Genomic DNA, 9688 nt, shown 5'->3' on the forward strand with positions numbered 1-9688 from the left:
ATTCTCATTTTGTATCAAGTTAAACTTTCTGGAAGCCTAAACAATGGATTCATAGATGATTGGTATGCTCAATATGAACATAGAAAGCTAATACATAAAACAGCCAAGGAAAACAGATTATCACAGCAATCTCTAGTTTAGAAATTACTTTTTTCAGGAATCGTTTTCTAACCCAAGTCTGGGTTAATTGGTCCTCATTTATAATTCTGACAGTGTCTGCTTTACCCCCATCAAAGCCTTTTTTCACACTACTTGCTGTCTTTCTATCAATCTACATCCCCACCAAGTATTGAGAGATGTAAGTATAGAAATTGTATGGGCTTTTTCACTAACACATTTATTGCATTTGACACACAGAGATCAGTCAATTGAAGTTTGAATGAATGACAAATAAATTTATATTCCAAACCTACTTAATTGAAGTCACAAATAAAATAAAACAAAATCTCCAGGTTTAGCTTGACAATGCTAAATTTTTATTTTTATCTATTCAAATATATTATCAAGGGCTTATTCTAGTGGTGAGAGGTACAAACAGCAAATGTTTGTTCTTCAAGAGCTCATTGTCTCAAGCAAGAGACAGGTACATGAACAGAAAGTTAAAATATGCTCTGCTAAGTGCTATGGTAGAGATGTACACAGTGTTCTCTCACTGGAAAAAGGAGTAAAGGAATACTTCAGATAGACCTCCTGTAAAAGGTGACTTTAAAGATGAGCTCTAAAGTATAGTAGGAGTAAGCCATGTGATAGGTTAACTAAGTGTATTTCAGACAAAGGAAGAAGCATACAATTATCTGGAAGAGGGGCAAAAATGAATATGGTGAAAAGTACAAATAGAAGATAGGGAGTTATTTTATTTAATTAACTGCGCTTGCCTAGCAGGATGCCAAGCCAAACACCAACTTTACTGTAAGAGATAAGTCATAATGTACCCATGGATATTGTGGTTATGTAGCATCCTTAGATTTCAGTTACTTCACTCTCTTATCACATTTGACTGGCATACTTTCCTATTTTGGATTTTGAAAAATAAGACTACTCAGAACAACTATATTTGCATCATAATAAAATCTGCATTAAGTTTCACTGAATTAAATCATATTATACTATTTTAAGTCATTCTCTCAAAGTGTGTGTTTCTAGAACTGCCACATCAGCATCACCCGGGGACTTGTTAGAAATAAAATTTCTTGTGTCCCATCCCAGACCTACTGAATCGAAAACTCTTGGAGTAGGACCAAGACGTCTGTGTTTTAATATGTCCTGCAGGTGATCTTGGTATAGGCTCAGCCTTGACAACCACTATATTAAATGAACACAAGAGCAGCTTTTTAGGGGAACTTGGCTCATTGACCGTTAGTAATGGTCTTGGTGGTGGTGATGGTTGGTAGTGGTGATGGAAATGGCGGGTACAACGTTATGAAAAGTCTTGATCTTAGTGAGTCTGTTTGTTTGGAGTTTGAATGTCGTTATATTTATGTGAATGTTTTGTGTTGTGTTTTTGATATTTTTCCTGCGTGCCTTTGAGGGCTCATGACTTTCTTTCCCATATCCCCTTAACCACATTCTTTCTGGAACCATAGAAGGTGAAAGTCTCACAAGATTCATAGGCTAGAGAGGATTGCTCCATTCCAATGTCAGACACATATTTCAGATTAAGACAGTGTCATATTTCCTTAGAATTTTTGGAATTTTCTCTGTTATGACTCTGCAGTTTTAATAAGAAAGGAGAAAGAAAACATTTTGATCTAGTCTAGATTCATTGGAGATTTATTTTGCTTGCTAATATAAAGTACTTAAATTTTACATTTTAATTATCAATTTAGTTGATAAGTACTTTAATTACCCAGCTGTTAGAGCCACCATTGTCTTCTTACATCACTAATTAAAGATTAGTTTCGAAACACCTACAATTGCCTTTTAAAGCCTATTGATGTGAAAGAAAATATTTTTCTTCTACTTTTATTCTGCTTAGAAGTATTCAAAGCAGCTTTGCCTTTTTATAATGTCTCCTACAATTTGTGGCGACACATGTAGCTGCCACTGGTGTAGATAGTGACTCTGAATATTTGTGGTAGACAAAGTTCTGGAATTTTAAAATTGTATACTGAGGAGCTCAGCTAGCACAAGTGTACACAGTGAAACAGGTTTCAGAGAAAATGCCCTGTACTCCGGCAGGAACAACCATGCCATAGAAAGGTTTCACTGAATAAACATGTTAACCAGAAAGTTCTATTAAACATATATTACATTTTCCAACCATGTGGTTGAATGAAGTCTATAGTGCTTCTTATTCTAAACATAAAGTTGGAAATAATTTCAGGAGTTTGACCATTCCAATTACCTAATTATTATTAAGATTACACTGGTACCTTCCCATCAGGATATTAATTTTCATTATAATGGTATAAATTTGCAATAATTCTAAATCATTTGTTTACAAAGTATATTCCTTAGAATACTAATTCTCCATTTGTTTGTGGTGGAGGAGGGTTGAGGAGGATGGGAAGAGTTAAAAGGTCAAATACACTTACTAAATGCACCGTAAAATAGATCCCTCTTGGAGATACTTAAGACACATTAACATATTAAAAATTTTAATAAATTTTTAATTTTTTTAAATAGAAGTGTTCAATACTTTATTCGAATATGAGTTCTTTAATTTTAAAAGTAACTGCTATAAGCACATCTTTTAAAATGTCCTAAAAGGTATTCTATCACAGTTGATAGTTTCTTTGTAGCTATTTGTAGAAAAATCATTCCAATTTGGGCCTAAAGACTAATTAGATGCAATTCTTGAGCAGAATAATTGTTTTATTTTACTTTTTTCTCCATAAAATACTACAAAAAAAAATCTGATATAAAATGTCTCGTCCACACCAAAGAACAACTATTCCATTCCTATGTAGATTTATTTTTTCCACAGTTAGCACACGATGTCACTGTGCCCTTCAGTATGGAAGACAGGACCATGCCTAGTTCTAAACAGTAGAGACATTCATGAGAGATTCTATCACCGTGAGATCACATTATGTTTCAATCATTTGACGGCTGTTATACTTATTCTGTAAAGTATGGCAAAGGATATTGATAATTTAACAAACAACATTTATTAAATATCTACTGTTTTCCAGGAGCTACATTGCCCGTAGGCTTTCTGAAAGCAATACCACATCGTGTATCAAGTTTCCTGTTGGTGAAGACAATCTACAGTAGAGTCAGATAAATCCTAAAGGCTCAGTGTCTTTTTAGAAAAGTTTATTTGTCACTCACATTGAAGTCTGAGGCAGGTCAGATGTCTGTCTTTCATGTGCTCATGCTAGCTGTTTACATCTTATGTCTGTATCATGTTGAGGCTTCAAAGTAAGGCTGTTGCCATATATAGGCAGATTGGGCAGGAAGGCTTGGGGGTTGGGAGGTGAATTGGGCAAGACGTTCTGGGCCTGGAAGCAGCATGCATCACTTCCATCCATATTCTCTTGGTCTCAACCTAGCCATGTAATCTTAACTACAAAAGAATCTGGGAAATGTAGTCTTTTTATGTTCCCATGAAGACAAAATGGGACTGGTGAGCATATACCTAGTTTGTTTGTTTGTTTGTTTTTAATAAAAAGAAAGATTATTCTCAATATATCAGTTCAATCAACTAATACCATCTAATGATAGTATACTGAATAGAAATTCTAGAACAAGCAAACTGTGTGTGCACATGTATAAGTGCACACACACACACACATATAAAGGCATTTGTGCATTTGAATAGGTATTGTAGACATTTAAGTCCTTAGCAATAGAATAATTGTTTTATTTTTGCCACTTCTATTTGCCACTTAGATTTTGTCACTGGCCACTTCTACAATGTTGGTATTCCAAAAAGAGAATATACAAATAGATATGCTTTTCATAGTTGTCCGACAGCCATAGGCTAAAGCCATTAGCTACAGCGTTCCAGAGTCATCAGTGACCTTCTTTATGCTTCACCATGCCTAAGATTGTCCAGCAGAAATTCTGAGGATGAGATAACAATCTCTCCAAGTGGAAATATAAGGGGATTCAAGGAAAGAAAGGAAGGAATTACCAATGGCATCTTCAGGGCTCTTGGGGAGCCTGCTGTCCTTTTTCTGTTTACTGACAAAAAAACAGTCAAAGCTATAGGTCCCTTCATTGTTCTTTCTGACAGGACTCTGCCTTTATTTTCAAATGTGTGTTTCTTTTTCAAATAAAGAATAAATGTGATATATCTGTGGCTTAAAAAATCATCAGTTAATAAGCGATGATTAAGTACCTTTGTCACTCAGCTATTAGTCACACATTTTTCCATGTTTAGCAAAAATGGAATTTTCCCCATTAGTTATTACTGACATTTAACCAAAATAATTATCTCCCTTACACAATTGTGTTAGCAGTTGAAGGTTCTATTTTAGCTCTTTTCTATGAAACCAGCAGAACAGCATCTTAATTTCTGTGAACCAGATTGTCTTAACCTTGCCAAATAGAGCAAACTCATTTGCATTTTTATTAATAAATAAGCACATGTGTTGTAAAGAGGGGCAATGTGGGTGGTTCTGTCCACCTTTATTTTTTTTCTCAACTTGTGTTAAGCTTTGTAGTTTCCACAGTTCTGAATCACCACACTGGGGGCCTTTTCTAGCATAATGACAGTCGAATAGACCACCCTAAATCATTAATTCTCACTTGACCTAATGGTTCAGAGTTGACAGACCAGTGACTGAATCCCAGCTCTGTCCCACACAGGCAGCTGGAATAACCTTGGGCCAATCTTGTTATCTCTCTGAGCTTAATTTTTTTTTTTTATTTATAAAATGGGGTTAATAACAGTATAACACCTGTCATATAATAAGTATTCAGTAATATTAGCTGACATTATGGAACACATTTTCATTATAAACTCTTGTAAGTTAAGACATAGTTAAGATGAAGATTATTTGAAATAATCAGCTACCAATTTATTTGTAAAGTATTTACTACTTGCCAGCCCTAGAGACAGACAGAAGGAGAAGGAAGGAAGGAAGGAAGGAAGGAAGGAAGGAAGGAAGGAAGGAAGGAAGGAAGGAAGGGAAAAAAGAAGAACAAAGAAAAGGAAAGAGAAAAGAAAAGAAAAGAATGAAAGAAAAACAGTTCCTGCCTTTGAAAAATTCAGTCTAGTAGAAAAGATATATGGGCAACCAGATCACTGCTATATGATGTCATGATGTCCAAGTAGAATAAAGGATCCAGTGATTCATTTCACTAGAATGGGTCTGAGAAAACTTCAAAGTGGAAGAAAAATTTACATGAGAGATTGAAGGATGAGTAGGGGCACCCGAGGTCACTGAGGAAAGACATCTTAAGCAGAGAGAACAACTTGTGTAAGGAGCTGATAGCATGACAGAGTGGGTTGTAGGGGAATTGTAAGTCATTCAATATAATGCTGTCAGTAGATTATGTTCGTGTACCAGAGAACAGCAGGAGAAGAAGCCCTTGTGCCATTTCATATACCAAGGGGGTGACATTGAAGGACTCTAAGCTTAAGAGTGATATCAGATTTGCTGATGTTTATCAATAGGCTTTTGTAGATAATGCTCTCTTATTTTTATTCCGATAAGCAGAGAAAACAGGTGAATAACAAAAGCATAAAGCTGAACTTCAGTCCTCAGAATCCAGTTTTTGGAATGAAACTTGCATCATTAGATTTATTTATGTCATAAATGTATTTGGGAAAACACTGTGGGTGAAAAAAATTCACTTGATACAGTGAAAAATAAGCATTGTGCCTGTACTTAAACACTTCTTATCTTAGTTGTTTCATTTCACTATATACTATCTATGACATGTTATTGCTTAATTTTTAGATGAAAATGTAATGCAGTGTGTATGCAAACATAAATATATTAACTACATGTATGTATATTATATGTAGGTATTATGTGTATTGAGATATGTATGTGTATATAAATATGAATTTCTGTCTGTCTATCTTCCCGTTTGTCTGTCTGTCTAAATATTGAGCTCCTCGACAGCAAGGATTATGTCTACCATTTTTTTGCATGTCTAACAGTGAATACTCCATAAAAATTTTCTGATATATGAATGGATGCATTGCAAATAATCACGTATTTAGCAGAAAATGTTCATCTCTCTCAACCTGGTTTTGTTTTTTCTTGGTTTCTGCCCAGAATTTCTTGTATTATAGTTTATACTTTCCATTATGATTATCCCATTGCTGTCTAAGAGTATCATAATGTTGGGCTTAGGAAAGTGTATCAACTTAGTAAATATAATAATAACTTAGTAATAATAATAATACCAACAACAAAAATAATGCTTATTTTTTTATTGAGTGCCAACTATATATTATATTTGGCTCTTTATTGCTATTTTACATAACGATCTTACAAGGAATTATTCTTATTTTTTTATAGTTTACATATCTTCAACTCCAAGAGGTATGCAGTTTACCCAACACCACACAACTACTATGCTGCAGGAACCAAGATTTGAATCTATGGTTCTCTGTCTCAAAACTTTTTTAGGATATTACTTTAGCGTTTACAAGACACTTATATACATTTTGCCATTTACCTCACAACTTTCTGGTGTATAGATAGTCACCAGATGTTACAGATGGAAGAACCGAGACTCAGAGAGGTAAAGTGACTTCCTCATGACATATGCTTGAAAGATGGAAGGATGTGCATTCTGTTCCAGGATTTCTTTTTAAGTACACTGATCACTCCATAAAGCATAGTGGAATAAGTTGCTTCGCTAGTGGAATGCTGTAGTCAGCTCTCAGTATTTCTTTCAGTAAATCAAACAAGGCATAAAAGTTTAAGACAAAAAGAAGCACAAGTTCTGATCAAAATAGAAGTCTATAGTAAGGTTAAATATATTTAATAAAAACTTTTTTTATTTTAATAAATTCTCATTTAAACATCAATCCATTATGCCATCCACACAGCCCCTTAATGAGAAGTAAATTAAGTTGTTGGAAACAAATTCAGTAAGCCATGTTTTTCCATGGACCAGTGGCAAAGAGAAGAGAAAGTGATTGTGCCAGGCAGTTGGCTGACTGGAGCTAATGGCATTCAGTCTTGTGAAATGGATATTAATGATTCTACAGTGTTTAACTTGGTTTGTTCTTGACGGATTTTCCCCCTTCTGAATTAATGTCTGTCTAGTCTTGATTAATTTAGAGTGATTGTACTGTGAGTCAGTTAATTACATTTTCTTTCTAAAGTCAAATATCATTCATTGTGATGAAGGCCATCATTTTGATTTCTCACAAAAATAGTCTCTAATAACCTCAAATATAGATCACACAGAGTTCGTAGGAAAAGCTCTTCTTCATCCAGGAAGGCTGCAACCAAGACAGAGAAGTCATGTCATAAATCTCATTAAGCATCTTCCCCTGTAACTCCCCAGGCAGAGCTGTTTGGGGCACACATGGTATTGTCTCAAACCAGAGACTTCCTTCAGCTAATGTGTAAAAATTTTTTAAATATTTTGCAATTTTTTTGCTCCGGGATATTCATTTTAAAGAGTTTTAAAATATTCTAAGATTCTTCCCAGGAGAAAGAGGAGTGTTATGAAGAGAACACTGAATTTCAAGTAAGCAAAGCCTGGATTTTTCTTCTAACACTAAGCGAATCTGTAGTCTGACCTCTTCTATAAGTAAACCAGGGATTATATTGTCTGTGCTCCAGATTTCAAAACTGTTGCGAGAATCATGTGACCTTTGAAAGAGTAAATTATACAATTTAGATATGTAATATGATTGTCACTATTTTCTTAAGTTCATTGTTTATGCAGTAGACATTATATTTTGCTTTGAAATTGTAACTGTTCTCTTATAGCATTAAAAAATAATAATAATAAATGCAGATGTTCTAATGCCTGGCAAGACACTACTGCCAAGTGATTTAGGTCTTCAGATTTGGAATCAGCCAAATCTAGGATCATATCTGAGGCCCTCTGTGATTAAATGTAAATCACTGGGCAAATCACCAAAACTTGTAGGATTAAGTTTTCTAATCTGCAAATTGCTCCTAGTAATGGCAACGGCCTCATAACGTTGTTGAGAGGAGTCAATAAAATGATGAATGTAAAGGACCCACGATAATCCCTTGACTCATGTTTGCTCAATAAATGATAGTTCTGTTTTCACATCATACAGAAAATTTATTTTTGCAGAGAATCACTTTTTAGATAATTTCAGTAAACCAAACTCTCTGAATTATCTAAAAGCCACTTCAGGCTCAGCACTCATTATTCCTGACCGAAAAGAAGCTGAAGGCATTGGCCTTGCAATTGCTCTGTGGGATGTCTGTGACCTGCACCGTTCACTTTCCTATTTGTTGTGTGCACCACGCTTTGTTTCAGATCATCAATATTTTTATTCCACTGGGAAAATGGAATTGCTTTTTTTTTTTTCCCCCTTTAGATGCCTAGGTGTGCCTAGCATTGTTGTTGGTACTTTATATAACTAATTTATATAACCTACAAAGTAAATACTGCCACAGTTTTACAAATGAAGAAATTAAAAGTTAAAGAAGTCAAGTAATTGCCCAAGGTCACACAGTCAGTAAGTGGCAGAGTTAGTATTCAAACCCAAGGCTCTTCACTTCAGCCCTGCACAATTAAACGTGTGGTTGTGCATCTGAAAACATCCAATGTCTTAAAGATAGAGGTTATTGAGAGACAGCTGTCTGGAAGACATCTGCCCACATGTTAATTGTGATCATGGTATGTGGAAGGCAGGATTTCAAATGAAATTTGGTTGATTCCTTGTACTTTTAAAATATGTTTAACTGCTTTTTCCAATGAGTATGCATCTATTTTTAGAAAGTAGTGCCTTTTAACTAACTAGCTCATAGTGAAATTTCATCTCATTTCAGGCGATCCATAGAAGCAGAAAAAAACTATTCACTCATTTGAGGCTGGTTTTCAGCCTTACTGACTCTCAAGCTAGAACGATAACTACTGTTCATGCAAACAGAGTTCTGTTTTTAGAAAGCATGACTCATTATAAGACAACGCAATTTGTCCCACAGTCTGAAAATAAATGTGGAGGGACAATAGAAAGAAGCCACAAAGCAAACCCTTGCTTTGTCTTCAAACTTTGAAAGCTCTTTAGGCTGACATTAACGGTAGCTTTGTTTTATAAGTTGACAGAGGTTACTTTGTAATTAACTTCTACACCCAAAGATATTCAGACTCAAGGGATTGTTGGTTCTTTGAAAGCAGATGGTAAAAATATGTCTCTTTTTTTTTCTTTCTGACAGTAAAGTCTCTGTGTCTCTGTGCAATATCACCAATGCCCTCCTTCCAAGGATCTGCCAATTTCCAAATTTAGTGTACTGAGGAGCCGTGCAAAAGGAATGGGGTTTAGAGTTGGAATGCCCAGGTATGAGTCTCGGCTTTGTCGTTGATTAGTTGTGCCTTTAGTCATGTTGCATAATCTCTCTGAACATTGAATTCTTCATCGTTTAATCATACAACAAATATTTATTAAATTCATATTGCGCGCCAAGTATTTTTCTAGGTGCTGGGGATATAAAGCTGCTCAAAGTCAATATAGTTCATGGTCTCTTGCGGTCGTCAGTCTAGGGCGAAAGGCAAGCCTTAGTCAAATAGTCACACTGAGGAACACAAATTTGCAAAGTGTAATAAGTCTTCCAACAGGAATGTT

At 35.0% G+C, this 9688-nt stretch overlaps 1 long non-coding RNA gene across 2 annotated transcripts in view; it reads left to right on the forward strand.

Moving 5' to 3' along the window:
• LOC107521912 overlaps positions 1-9382 on the forward strand; it is a 75764-nt gene extending 66382 nt beyond the window's left edge. For both annotated transcript variants that reach the window (XR_001599684.2, XR_004951882.1), the window contains exon 4: positions 9282-9382. This is a non-coding gene — a long non-coding RNA (uncharacterized LOC107521912). The remainder of the gene's footprint in view (positions 1-9281) is intronic.
• The last annotated feature ends 306 nt before the right edge of the window (positions 9383-9688 follow it).

Source organism: Rousettus aegyptiacus, unplaced genomic scaffold (genome assembly GCF_014176215.1).
Source record: "Rousettus aegyptiacus isolate mRouAeg1 unplaced genomic scaffold, mRouAeg1.p scaffold_m13_p_7, whole genome shotgun sequence".
NCBI lineage: Eukaryota > Metazoa > Chordata > Mammalia > Chiroptera > Pteropodidae > Rousettus > Rousettus aegyptiacus.